General features: G+C 41.9%; 1 protein-coding gene across 1 annotated transcript in view; it reads right to left on the bottom strand.

Moving 5' to 3' along the window:
- The window catches only part of LOC308316336 (extracellular sulfatase Sulf-2-like), a 36,655-nt gene extending 26,246 nt beyond the window's left edge, over nucleotides 1-10,409 (bottom strand). Inside the window, exon 1 of the mRNA XM_080764892.1 lies at nucleotides 10,191-10,409. The gene's annotated coding sequence lies outside the window, so the exon portion shown is untranslated. The remainder of the gene's footprint in view (nucleotides 1-10,190) is intronic.
- Nucleotides 10,410-13,915: the final 3,506 nt, after the last annotated feature.

Here is a 13,915-nt window from a genome sequence, read left to right as displayed (position 1 = left end):
CACACTATACCACAACATCTGCCAAGTGGTCCCGAGTGCGGACCCGGGACCATAGTGTGAATTTCCCCTTAGTGTATACAAATGGAACCAAATGGACCCTAACGGGTTCCATTTGTACACTCTCAAGAGTAAAATTAACATTGATTTTACGATATAAATTGTGGGGGCCCAGAGATAGAAATGGGGGATATTAAATGGGGGGTCTTCTGTACTAGACTAATATGCATGTCAAACTGGGGGTCCTTGAAATTAAACTGGTTGAGAATCACTGCTAGAGCCGTCAAAATCTTCTCTTATGGAGGGGTCCCTGGCATATATTTTTCAAATGGGGGTCCGCGGGCTAATTAGTGTCGATTTGGGGGTCCCTGACATGAAAAGGTTTGTGAACCACTGATCTAGACCACCGCTTCCCAAACAGTGGGCCGGACCCATTCATGGGTCACGACTCAAGTTAGATGGAGTATTTCATTGGCATCAGTCAGTCTAAAACATGGACATCCATATTCTGAGCAGAACATTTAGCCAAAAACTCATTTTTCGGCAAAGATGTTGTTTTGTATAGCGGGGAAAAAGAGCAGACCAAGTACAGAGCCCATATACGGTCAAGTTTACTAAGTAAGTAAGCGTTTTAAAATGATGATGATGACAGTGCTGTCAAACAAACGTCTATGAAAAAGTTGAATCTGCAATACATAATCTTCTATCTATCTATAAATGCAAGTCTCTGTCTGTCTGTCTGTCTGTCTGTCGATTGATTGAAAATTAATTCAAAAGGATACAGACACAAGAAAGCCATTAGGCTTTGTTTCCGTTGTGGTTCTTTTGGGGAAAGGGGACACGGGGAGTAACAAAACAGACAAAAACAAAATACCATTTTTTACCTATTCTAATCTAAAAGGTCAGTATGGATTTAAAGAAATGTAGGTCAAGTTATCAGCCAGCTATCTGGCTGATAACACAAGACTCACGGTCCATTGTATTGTCGGTTTACATTTTTATTTAATCAATTCATAAAACATAACTTTTTTTCAAATAACACAAGCCTTGAATTGTTTGTCGTCGCCAATAATTTGATGACCTGTGGTAGAACTACCGAGTCTCCTATTGGCCGATGACCTGGTCATCAAATTATAATTGGCTTAGAAACAAAAACAATCTCCATGAATTCAAAGCTTCATGATAGAAAATATACTCTATTTTTGGGGTGAACTGTTCCTTTAATGTGACCAAATTCCAGTAGATTACGTTCTTAAGCCGTATTTTATACTTTGTCGTATACAGCAGTGTGGTGTAAAGAAAATTGCAAAAATAGCTAGTAGTTTCTACTTAATGAATTATTAAGTCATTTCAGAAAATCTATAATTTTTTTTAATTCAATTTATTTTTTCATTATTATCATTGATTTGTTAAATTAACCGAGTCTGTTTAGCCTTGCTCTGACCCTCTATTTTCGTAATGAAATGAAAAAAAATCTAAATGGATTTTGTTTTTAAACGAACCCAGAAGTTGATTTATTTTCCTTTCTCTCTCCTGTGTTCTGTTTCCTTCTGTTGCCAAGTCTGACCAGCATACTGATGACAGGCGCGCGCACACACACACACACACACACACACACACACACACACACACACACACACACACACAGTCACACACACACACACACACACACACACACACGAGAGGTAATGACTTTCTGCCTTCTTTCACAATCCGTTCTGAGCAGCCAATTCCCACTTGGGTGTGCTTGTGTTTGTGTGTGTGTGTGTGTGTGTGTGTGTGTGTGTGTGTGTGTGTGTGTGTGTGTGTGTGTGTGTGTGTGTCTCCTCACCAGGGAACCCTAATGAGAATGTTTGTTTCTTTCTCTGTCTGTCCGTCTTTCTTTCTTACACCGTTTCTCATCCAGGTTTTACAAAAGAACAGCTGACAGTGACGACACACTATATGCACATTTTTCAACAAGAACATATCAATAACAAGAACATATCAATAATATACTGACAACTAACTATTGCAACTGAAACCGAATCCAAATCGAAAGACTTCGACACCGAAAGAACACACCAAAATCAAACAAATCACTATACCGGTAATATCAAAATAAATATAGAAATACAACTTTTTAAAACATCTTGGCTCTGAAATTATCACATCCATTAAAAAGAACAAAGACATCTTGTAACTAGACAAACAGAAGTACAGAACCTACTTGACTTGGCATCACTGAACAAAAAATCTATGATAAACTTCTGGCTATAAAAGCCCAAAAAGCCAGCTTGATATGACCCAAATTAAATGCTGAAATGTGCTAAAAAGCCATCCTGAAAACCATTTAATCTAATCCTCACTGCAACATATTTTCCTGGAATCCTTTTTCAATCAGATTTGAACTCCAACAGGACAGGGGTATCCGCATTTAACAGGACTCTGGGCAAAGTGTGATATCACAAAGTCAAGAATTGTACGGTAGATTTCAACTGTAGATTTCAACTGAACAGAGAGTATTGAGCCTTTTCTGTTCATCATCATGGCGGACTATGTCTTGTGACAATCTGTGAATTAAATCTGTGACAAGAGCCTCATTGTCAGAAATCAGAGGAAATATTTGACTGACCGTCGCTATGCAGCAGACATTCTCGCCCTAACCACAGCGCACAATAACATCTAATCAGCCACTTCTTATATCATTTGAACAATCTACTGCTAAAGTAGGACTCGGGCAAAATAAACTGAATGCATGATCTTCACCAACCACACTAGCCACCGATCTATTACAATAATGAATGGAACCCACATGAAGGAAGTCCATGACATCAGACATATCTTGGTTCATGCAGCATGTTGCTGACAGCGGAAAGGACTTTCTATCCAGAAAGGCACACGCATGGGATATGTCTGTAAGAAGCTACTCCGAATCTGGCAGTCTGCAGGTGTCTCAATACAGACACACAAAAAAAGAACATCCATAGATTTGGGTCTTTACTAGATGTTTGTTTAAAGTGCTCCAAGCAAATATTAGAAAGTCCATAGACTTGGCTGCAACATGACATCACGTGCGGTTCTGTTTTTTGTTGTGGCTTTCGCCATTTATTTTATATTTTTTATGGAGGGACAGAAAGTACAGTAGGCCGACACCAAATGGGGAGAGAGATGAGGGGGAAGACATGCAGTAAAGGCCGTCGGAATCGGGAGTCGAACCCACGGCACACTGCCAAGACTGGATTACCAGCAAAGGTGCCTGGGACGGTGGACCATTGAGCCATGGCCCATTAAAAGCCCATAGACTTGGCTGACAAAGTCAGGTCCACTCCAGGGACCCTCCGTGTTCCTTGAGAGGGTTCCAAATTGACACTTACAAGGTCTGTAACTCTGTGCAACGACAAGATAATAAACTAATAAGGTAAAGAGCACAGTGGCGTATCTACAATAAGGCGAGGACAGGCGCCGGCCGCCTGTCCAAATCCATTTTCTGCCTGGCCAAAATCAATACACCGAGGACAAAAACAAGACCTAAGAACTATAAGTGGGCAGCGGACTGCCCGTTGCGGTAGAACGCGACCCTCAATCACCCATTGGAATGTAAATGCATGCCTTTAGTTTCAGCCTTTGTATCCTATACTGTCTGGCAGGTATATCTCTTTGAAAACCTTTAGTACTACTGATTGTGTGCGGGGAGACGACAATTAACACATATTGCCTGCCCAAAATGTTAATTCCTGCCTGCCCAAAATGTAATTCCTGCCTGCCCAAAATGTAATTCCTGCCTGCCCAAAATGTAATTCCTGCCTGCCCAAAATGTAATTCCTGCCTGCCCAAAATGTAATACCTGCCTGCCCAAAATGTAATACCTGCCTGCCCAAAATGTAATACCTGCCTGCCCAAAATGTAATACCTGCCTGCCCAAAATGTAATTCCTGCCTGCCCAAAATGTAATTCCTGCCTGCCCAAAATGTTAATTCCTGCCTGCCCAAAATGTAATTCCTGCCTGCCCAAAATGTTAATTCCTGCCTGCCCAAAATGTTAATTCCTGCCTGCCCAAAATGTAATTCCTGCCTGCCCAAAATGTTAATTCCTGCCTGCCCAAAATGTAATTCCTCGAAAGGCCACTGGTGCAACATCAACTAAAACATTGAAAATATTACTGCAAATTAAATAGCATCATGTGATAAATGACATGATGGTGTGGGAATGGCACTGTAACCGCCATATACAGTACAGTACTCGCCGATACCGATACTATAGTCTTTTATGCAGCTTTATCGGAAGAACAATTAACTCTAGCTCTCATGGTCTCGCTCTTCAAGGGCCTGTGTGGAAAGCGTCCCGTTATATGGTGCTGATATAACACGGGGCCTGATAACACAGTGACAGGGATAATAACATCAGCAGCATGCCTATAGGCCCTCGCACAGCTGGGACACAAATTATAGATGAAATCTAGCCGTTTGCGACGTGTATTTGCCGAATTGCCCCCGTCACCCCAGCATCACCCTGCATAGCATAGAGCAGAGCCCATAAGCATATCGCTAGTTCACTATACATAAGCTATTTGTTTCGTTTTTTTCTATTTTTTCTCTGTTATTAAGTTGTTATTAAGTCATTACACACGCATTAATTGTTCCACACAAGCCGCCAGAGTCTCGTAAGTCATGTTTTGGGATGATCGTTTGGCTGTGGTGTAAAGTAACAAAGTAACATTTACTGAAGTGCTGTACTTTAGCAAAATGTCGAGTTACTTTTACTTCACTGGAGTATACTGGTATTTCCAAATTCCAATACTTTTAAAGGCAGGAATTAAAATTACCCTGGGTCGTGAACTGGAAGTGAAAACCGTCTATGTATATTCTCCCGTGAATTCACCCGAAACATACATTTTGTAACCGTGATCAGCAATGCTTTAGTTATTGGCCGTGAAAAAAGCTTGTTTTGATTAAAAAAAACGGAATCTAGGAAAAGAATCAGAGATAAAATAATGGGGCCGCCATCTTGTTTCCGGTTAATTTCCTGTTTTATTGATTGCTATAGCAACTGAAAGTCATTCAGACAAGTTTGATCAACCTTAATCAATAAAAAACACAAAATCCCTTCATTCTCACGCTTGGCAAAAAAAATAGACGAGATATCCAAAGATATTTAGTCTTTTTTTTAGCCTTCATAGCTTAGTTTTTAAATAGTTTGTCAGTGAAAAAAGCCCATGAACATTTTTCGTCATAGTTTTAGTCAACGAAATTAACATTGCGTGGGAGTTTTTGTGGACTTTATCGTTTTGTAGTTTTTCAAATTATCTTTCTGTATATAGTGTTAAACAAAAGCAACTGGATTCAAGGTGCCAGCTGATAATAGCTGAACCGAAATTGAAGTTAAAAAAAATAAACAATATTCATCTTGAAAAATTAATTAAGAGCAAAAACTTTAGGTATCTATATATGCAGAATCTTTCCACCACTGCTCTCTAGTAAACAAAAAAAAAATACATTTTCAGTTCAGGATACCATTTAATCCAATTAGGCAACTAAAAGAGAACGCCACAATACAAAGCTTCAATATAACCATACCAGCTTCCATTTGATAGCGTTCCAGCTTCCACCTTTTGTTTTATCTGACTCTCACCACTCCCAATTCCACTTCTTTATCCTGTGTATCCTCTCTCCTCTGTATACGAGTTCACCCTCCGGAACTCCTGATGAAATGTTTCACTTGTCTGTCTTTGTCCTCCTATGCCTCCACACACACACACACTGCAGTGACTCATTTATTATTTTCCACCAGACATGAACTGCTTCCAGATCTGATGTCCTCCGTGTCGCCTCCAATTCTAATTCCTCCTCTTCCCCCTCTCAGACGACAGTAAAACTACTGTTCAATATCGGCATTATCTGCCCGACAGTGTTTCCCAAGCTAGTACAGCACAGTACAGTACAGTAGTACTATATACTGTACAACAGTGTGATTCACTGGTTCCCACCACTGTTTAGCTCGAGAGATCAATTTGATGTCTCCCGTGACCCAAACTATAGAGAAAATAATTTGTTCCCCTCTCCAATTAATGGATTGGATTTTAAAACAAATAATGTTTAATGAACTCTTTTGAAAAAACACATTTGAATTTAGTTTTTTTTTAACTAAAATTGGGAAATTTGGGGGGAATTCTTTGAAAATCTTTTGAAATAATAATTACAAACAAAATGTACAATGTACAAGCTCACAAGGCGGCGCAAAGCGATGTGTTGTGGTCTTGTAGATCTGCTATTCTCACTAGTTCCCGGTCCCGGGAAAACAATCTTTTTTTGGTTCTCAAGCTAAAACGTTTGGGAACCACTGGTTTGGAGTCGGACATCAATTATAATTAATTCCAGCCTCAAACAACAACAAAAAAACTCTCCCCTCTTCAGCTGGTCCAACACTGCTTCTTAGAAAAACTAGTAATATATTGCCGACACTATCTATGCGACACGTAGTGACAACAATACACAGTATGCCGTATGAGAGGACTATAGTTCTGATGTTCTGCTGTCGTTTCTGGCAGCTGTGAAGCACTTCAGGAATTTGTTCAAATAAATAAATGAAGCTTATAGCACTATAGTTCTCCACTTGTGGGTCGGGACCCCCACGGGGGTCACCACATGATCTTTGGGGGGGGTCCCCTCCCCAGGTGACAGTTAAGTGACAATACTTAAAAGAAATACCATGAATGTATCAAAGGTATAATCAACAAACTATATACGGTAATAAAAACTATGGTCAAACATTGGCGAAATTGTACAAAAATATATATAGGAAAGAGGCCAAAAAACAGTAATAGCTAGACAACGCCTCACATTACATGGCGTGGAGAGATTGTATTTCCCAGGGGTCGCGGCCTGAAAAGGTTGAGAATCACTGTCTTATAGCAGTGGTTCCCAAAGTGGGTTCCGGGGATCCTTGAAGGAGTTCCAGGGGCTCCCCGCTAAACATTAAAAAAAACAATATATTACAAAAAGCAGGCGCATAAGCCAGTATGAGGTCAACTAAAAGTATTTTAAAAATAGCAAACGAAAGAAGTTCATCTAACTTCAACTTTTCTTGACATTCATTCCATAATGGAGCATACACCACACAGTATCTGCCTTGTATCAGGCAGTATCTCACAGCTTAGAATTGGTAGAATTGGCACCTTCAGCATAAGCTTATCTTGAGATCTGGTACCATAACTTGATGCATTGGGATCTAGCAGTGTTGCCAAAATGCATGGGTGGTTTGCCAAGTAGTGCTTTGTATGAAAACAGGGCAACATGTTGTTTCCTTCTAAAGTTCTGCTTCTACAATTGCTCGGCTCTTCTCTTCTGTCCCAATGTCTGAGATGGCAGGCGCCTGTGTGTGTGTGTGTGTGTGTGTGTGTGTGTGTGTGTGCGTGTGCGTGCGCGCTTCAATATTAATTACAATCAGGAACTGGAGATTTTCTCAAATATCAACTGCTTCTATTTGTCTGAGAGGAGAGACATTGAAAAGGAGGGGGAACAAGGGGTTGAATGGATAAAGGAGAAATGTGACTCAACAATCTCAACAATGATTTGAGAACAGAATTATAGGATGGCTATTTCTACTATTGTCATGGGCGTGGCTGAACCCACTGCCGTTATAGGAACCTTCCGCCTCTGGTCCGTACTATACATCTCAAAAATGTGTGCACTCTTCTTTAGTATGCACCAGGCATGGTCTTCTACAATTTACAATATTACACAGGTAACATTTGTCAGAGGAAAAACTCAACAGAATGTATCCAAATGTGAATCCAGCCTGCGACGGATGTGGCCAGTCGCCGGCCCACTCTAGCTCATACGTTCTGGCACTGCACTAAACTAACATCATATTGGCTAAGTATATTTACATCACTGTCAGACATTGTGGAAGACCTTTTGACCCGGATCCACTGACAGCAGTTCTAGGAGTCAAAAGGCCAGTTTGACCCAACTGTCTACTTTCCAATAGAACATGGTAAAATGTGTGACTCTACTGGCTCGCAGACTGATATACTGTTGAATTGGAAGCAAGCACAGGTTCCAACTCACACTACACTTATGAAAGATGTTATGCACTATTTGCAATTGGAAAAGTTGAATTGAGAGGGAGTGAAGATAGATTTTTTACCAGACTTGGCAACCCTTCATTGACTATTTCGAATTGGTGCATGCCAACCCCTCCTACACAATAGATTACATAGTGTTTTCTCTTTACTTTATTCTTTTAATTTTTTCATTTAAAAAGAAACATGTCTGTAATTCAGTTGATATACAACAACTTGTTGGGAAAGTTTGAGAGCAAGAGTGTCTGTCCTGTTGTCTTTGTTTTGTTTGTCTGTTAACATTTGTCACTGATTAACGTTATTATGAGTTAATCATCAAATCAAATGTCATGATTGTGACAGTCTACGTATACAGTAGCATGAAAGTAGAAAGCCGGGGCTAAAAAAATAAGATATCACATAGATTAACCCACAAGAGTTTTGGAACCACAGCTTATAAAAGTACACACACACACACACACACACACACACACACACACACACACACACACACACACACACACACACACACACACACACACACACACGCACGCACGCACTTGTGTTGCAACGCACGCACGCTGCTACAGAAACCTCCAGTCAACATGAGTTAATCCAGTATTTATAGTCAGAAAGTGGAAAGTCCCTGACAAGTACTATTCAAATTCACAGACAAGTCAATGGTTCTCACTGGTCTCTCTCAGACAGGCCATTGTACTCCGAGTAGAAAAGACCTATTTCACTATTTAAAGCTAAGTTTGTTTATGTCAACAAGAAGAATACATCTCTTATATAGCCTCTCCAATAGCAAATGGGACATTCGTTTTCATTTCCGTGTCCATTTTAAGCCCATATATGGCGTTATTTGTCAGGCATGCCCAAATAAAGTAACCACCTGTCACAAATACATAATTGCCTTATATTTGAGGGGCGCTAGCCTTCTTATATACAGCTTTTGTGCCCACACGTCTCCAGGAAGAAACCTAAATACAAAGTTAATATACTATTGCACATAAAAACGACTCCAGGGTGTCTAATGAAGTACTGTCACCTCATAGACGCATGAAAAACTGGAAAAATTGTGGCACTCCTTAAATCATTAATCACAATTAAGACAATTAATAGTCAACTAAAATGCCGAGACAGCCCTAGGTATACAGTGGGAGAGAGATGTGAGTTATTGTTGTAATGTCCACTCACATGCACACTTCCAGTAAGAGCCTTTAAGCAGGATAAGGGTTAGCAGCATACAAGTAGTACCCTGGTTTATCACGCAGGAATCTAGCTGTGATTCTACAAATACCTTCTAAATCAATAGTTATCAAACGTTTTCATGCCAACTATAATGACACCAAAATTGATACATTATGGGTATATCGGATGGAGGTCCGCCCTCCATCCGAAAAGGTTTTGTGCCAAAAGGAACCCCATAACTCTGAAACTGAGATAGCTGAGACCTGTGGGCGTGGGGGTCTATTTGGTTACATGTGTATGTGGTTACAGAGTTTACAGACCACCCGTAAGGGTCCATTTGGAACCAACTTTGAGAACCACTGTCTATGAGGAAACCGGGTGTCACATTTGCATGATGCTTGTGAAATCAGAAAACGACTGAGTCCAGTGCATCACTGAATGATATTGCTACAACACTGGCTCTCAAAGTGGGGTCCATGCAGGTATGTAACTCTGTGAGTATGACAAATAGAATCAAATGGACCCTTACAGCCTGGTCTGTAACTCTGTGAGTATGACAAATAGAACCAAATGGACCCTTTACAGGTATGTAACTCTGCGAGTGTAATAAATGGAACTGACTGTGTACAGTGCACTCAGTCAGAGTTATGGGGGTCGGTGGCCAGTGGCCCGCCTAATGCATACCAAATTCGTGTCCTTGAAATTGAAAAGTTTGAGAACCAGTACTGTGCATTAATTGTCACTTAATTGTGTCAGTAACAGTGACAGGTAGAGGTAGATTAGAGTAGCAGTGAGTCAGTTTGCAGTTAAAACAGCAGTAACAGTAGCAGACAGCAGTTGTTACAGTGAGAGTAGCAGTGACCACCGGGGTCACAATGACAGTTACATTTTCAGTGACAATGACAGTTCGAGCAGCAGTGGCAGTTAACAGTGAGGAGAGGGACGATGTACGTGTTACCTCTTCAGTCTTCCTTGCTGTGCTGCTGCTCCAGTATTAGCCGTTAGCCGCTAGCAAATCCATGACTCAATAATATTGCCCACATTACAAACTGCTCCGGACAGGAGAGGGAAGGATATCGAGGAGCATGGAACAGCAGAAGTATCTCTCAGTCTCTCTCCTACACTGCAGTGCAAACGTTCCTACTCTGTCTCTGACTCACTTTGAGTCTGCACTGCCACTGACTGTTGCACAGCCATCTGTTGCAACACGTCTGATGATAGCTTTTACTCTCACTCTTTCACGCGCTCTCTCTCTCTCTCCCTCTCTTTGTGTGTGTGTGTGTGTGTGTGTGTGTGTGTGTGTTAGATTGCGTGCGTGCGCGCGAGCAAGTAAAGGGAGGCAAACAGAAAGGTGGGCGGGTCTGGTCCTCTGTGAGCCAGTGAGAAAAGAAAAGCCGTGAACTCTCTCTCTCTCTCTCTCTCTCTCTCTCTCTCTCTCTATGCCTGAAGTGGGAGGGGCTAGGAGAGAGTGGGAGAGGGAGAGAGAGAGAGAGAGAGAGAGGGAGAGAGAGGGGGGGACAAGTGAGAGAGGGAGGAGGGAGACATTCAAGGCTGTGGACGGTGAGTGAGAGAGAGTCAGAGAGAGAAAGAATTTAAAAAGGGAGTGGAGTGAGACTGAGGTAGATGGGGACAGGGTGTAACACAGCACTGTTCAGAGAGAGGGGGGGGGGGAGGAGAGAGAGAGATTAACCACCAGTATTGTGTAACATCAGTATTTTGCTGATGGGAGATGTGAATGTCAGTACAGGATATTAGTGAGACGTGGTTGTTGCCACTGGCAACAGTCACATCTTCAGACAACCTTCACTTGTACTATAGGCCTATTATCGTTGTAATTCATGAGAGACATTATTCCTGCGTAATGTTGTTTTAAGATCAAATTGAATGCAATAAAAAAGTCCTTTTTAACAAAGACAGAAATGTTAATCTGTGGACTGGCTGTATCTTTACAGACATCAATAGGGGAGCCTGGGAGAGTTGTTCTTTATTCGTTTTAGAAAGAGGGAGTGTAGTCACCATAGGAGGATGATTATTTCAGAGCACTAAATCACTCCAATCTCATTCTAAACACCATAATTCATATAAATAGATCCGTTTGAGGATCTGTGCAGTGATTCTAGACAGGCAGATAGAGATTCTCAGTGAAGGTGCAGCCAGTGAATAAAGTAGATGAACTCTGGCCTCCACATCATAAAACGATACCACACCCTCCTCATAATTCACAAACACTCCCACATGTCTGGAGCTTCTCTCTTGCAGCAGGGAGGACAGGCGGGATCGACAGACAGCCGTATAGCCTCATTATTTCCATCCCTCAACCATACAGTTCAGTAACCTTTGTACTTTGGACTCAGTGTGAATTCCTTCCTGTCGGTGGACTCTCTGGTCACTCCCAATTTCAAAGTCCAGCCAGTCTTCCCTTTAAAGGGGTATTTCACTGTCCAACACGTTTTGGATGATTTTACTGTCCGTGCAGTCTTTTGTGAGCAGTGTCCCAGACAGTTTTTAAGTTGCATGATTTAGTATGATTAGTTTTACCTGCCCCACCCCCCTTCCTATGCAAACCCAATGTAACTTCAATGTGTCCTAATACATGAGGGAGCCATGTTTTTCAATTGCTTTTTTCATTAGGCCTATTGTTTTTTCCCGCAAAAAAATAAATAAAAATGTGTGTGTGTGTGTGTGTGTGTGTGTGTGTGTGTGTGTGTGTGTGTGTGTGTGTGTGTGTGTGTGTGTGTGTGTGTGTGTGTGTGCGCGCGTGTGTGTGTGTGATAGGGGCCTGTCTGTGTCAGACAGGCCCCTATCAGATCTCTATCAGGTCATCGATTGCTTAGACATTGATCAATACACATAGAGGTCATGCACCCTCCATCTTTCTCTCTCTGCCTCCTCTTCTACTCATCCATCTATTCTCTCTAATTTCCCCTCAATTCACGGCGTCCTTCATCATGTATTTATCTCCTCTCCAGTCCTCACTTGTGTTCTCCTCTGACACCAATTGCACCTATAGTTGAGGCCATGAGGTAGAGGTACTGTTCCTGTCAAGCCCCGTCAGGCAGTGTTGCAATGTATACGCTTTATTAGCAGCGACTTTGGGCTTTGTTTTTCTATAATGTTGCTTATATTGATATGTTTTTTTAGCGTGTTTCTAAAACGTGTAGCTTGCTTATATGGGCTTGTTTCCTATAATGGTGTTTAAACCAGTGGTTCTCAAGCGTCAATTAAGGACCCCGAAATGAATGTGTATTAATGTCCATGGCCCCCCATTCTAAAAGTATTTTGTGACCCCTGTAACATATTTGTGTTGTTAAAATGTACTAGTCCTTACCCGTTCTGAATATATGAACAGCAAATGATGTTCAGTGTATGGGTAATGATCTTGGGAAGTTTGTTGGGCACAAAAGTAGGCTAATAGAGATGGATGGATGGAGGGGAGGGGAGGGGGGAAAGTGGACTGTCTGTAGGCCATACGAATTCAGAGAGAAAAGTTGGTTGGCTTTGGTGTTTGTAATTAAAGCAGGGCACATTGAGGCTGGAGGACAGGGCTGTGCGGCGCTAGGTTCCGTGAGGCTGTCCGTGCGCCGTGGCGTTTTGAGAAGCAGCAGTCTAAGGAAGTGTACAGACAGAACGACAGACGGAATGAAAGACAGACAGACAGTGTTCCGTCAATTTAGTGTAGATAATACCAGTAAGACCAGTGACGGTTTGAGAAGCCTGACGGCAGACTGCTGGTCTGGCGCTTTGGCTGGTGGGCTCAGATCAACATTGAATTCTGTCCTGGCCATATTATGGAGCGTGTCTTGAGTGTACAGGGTTTGATTAGGGCCCAAGTAGGGGCGGGGCCTTCATTTCCGGGCCTGTTGAATGGACAGGTATCAGTCGAAAGGGAGACATCGAAGAGGAAGTACGGGTGGGCAAGGATCAACGTATGGAATGTCAGAACAGGTCAGCTCCATATATGGAGATCTAAGGGGTTTGAGGTTTGAGCTCAGATGTAGAGTTGCTGTCTGGCTCCATATACGCAGATCTAGGTGATGATCCAGTCTTCTCCATGTATGGCTATCCAGGGTTTGATGAGGTCAGTGTCGTGATCTTCATATATGGAGACGGCCATATATGGAGCGTCGACCATATATGGTTGCGTGACGTGTCACGAGGCGTAACGGGCTGACGGCCATATATGGTGGCGTGACCTGACGGGTGGACGGACAGACAGGTTTTGCAAGTTTTGATAGTAATCTGAGACCTTCGGTTACAACAATATAACTGGGGTGGCTTTATTTGATGTCCATGCTCTTCTTTCAGGTATTTACCTATAGACACAGGATCTGACAGGAATTTTGAACCTGATGGTCAAGATTCAATTTATCCCCTGAGCAAGCAGACAGGCTCTATTAGCTCAATGGTAAAAATGTTAGTACTTGCACAGGAAACCAGGTTCAAATTTGGGGTAAGGGGAAAGTTACAGATTGAGCTTATATATATATATATATATATATATTTTTTTTACTTACATTTTTATCCCACGATTTTTGTAACCCCGTTTTTCTTTTCACCCAGTGCTAAGTAATCCTGGGTGCTACACTTCCTCTGCCAACCTGGGGGGGCAGCGGACTGACCTCATGCCTCCTTCTATGCATGAGGAGTCCAAGCTGCTTCTTTTCACCTGACAGAGGGGAATTT

This window comes from Protomyctophum bolini (genome assembly GCF_963924005.1).
Source record: "Protomyctophum bolini genome assembly, chromosome: 5".
In the NCBI taxonomy this organism is placed as follows: domain Eukaryota; kingdom Metazoa; phylum Chordata; class Actinopteri; order Myctophiformes; family Myctophidae; genus Protomyctophum; species Protomyctophum bolini.
This window is presented reverse-complemented; position numbering and strand designations above follow the sequence as displayed.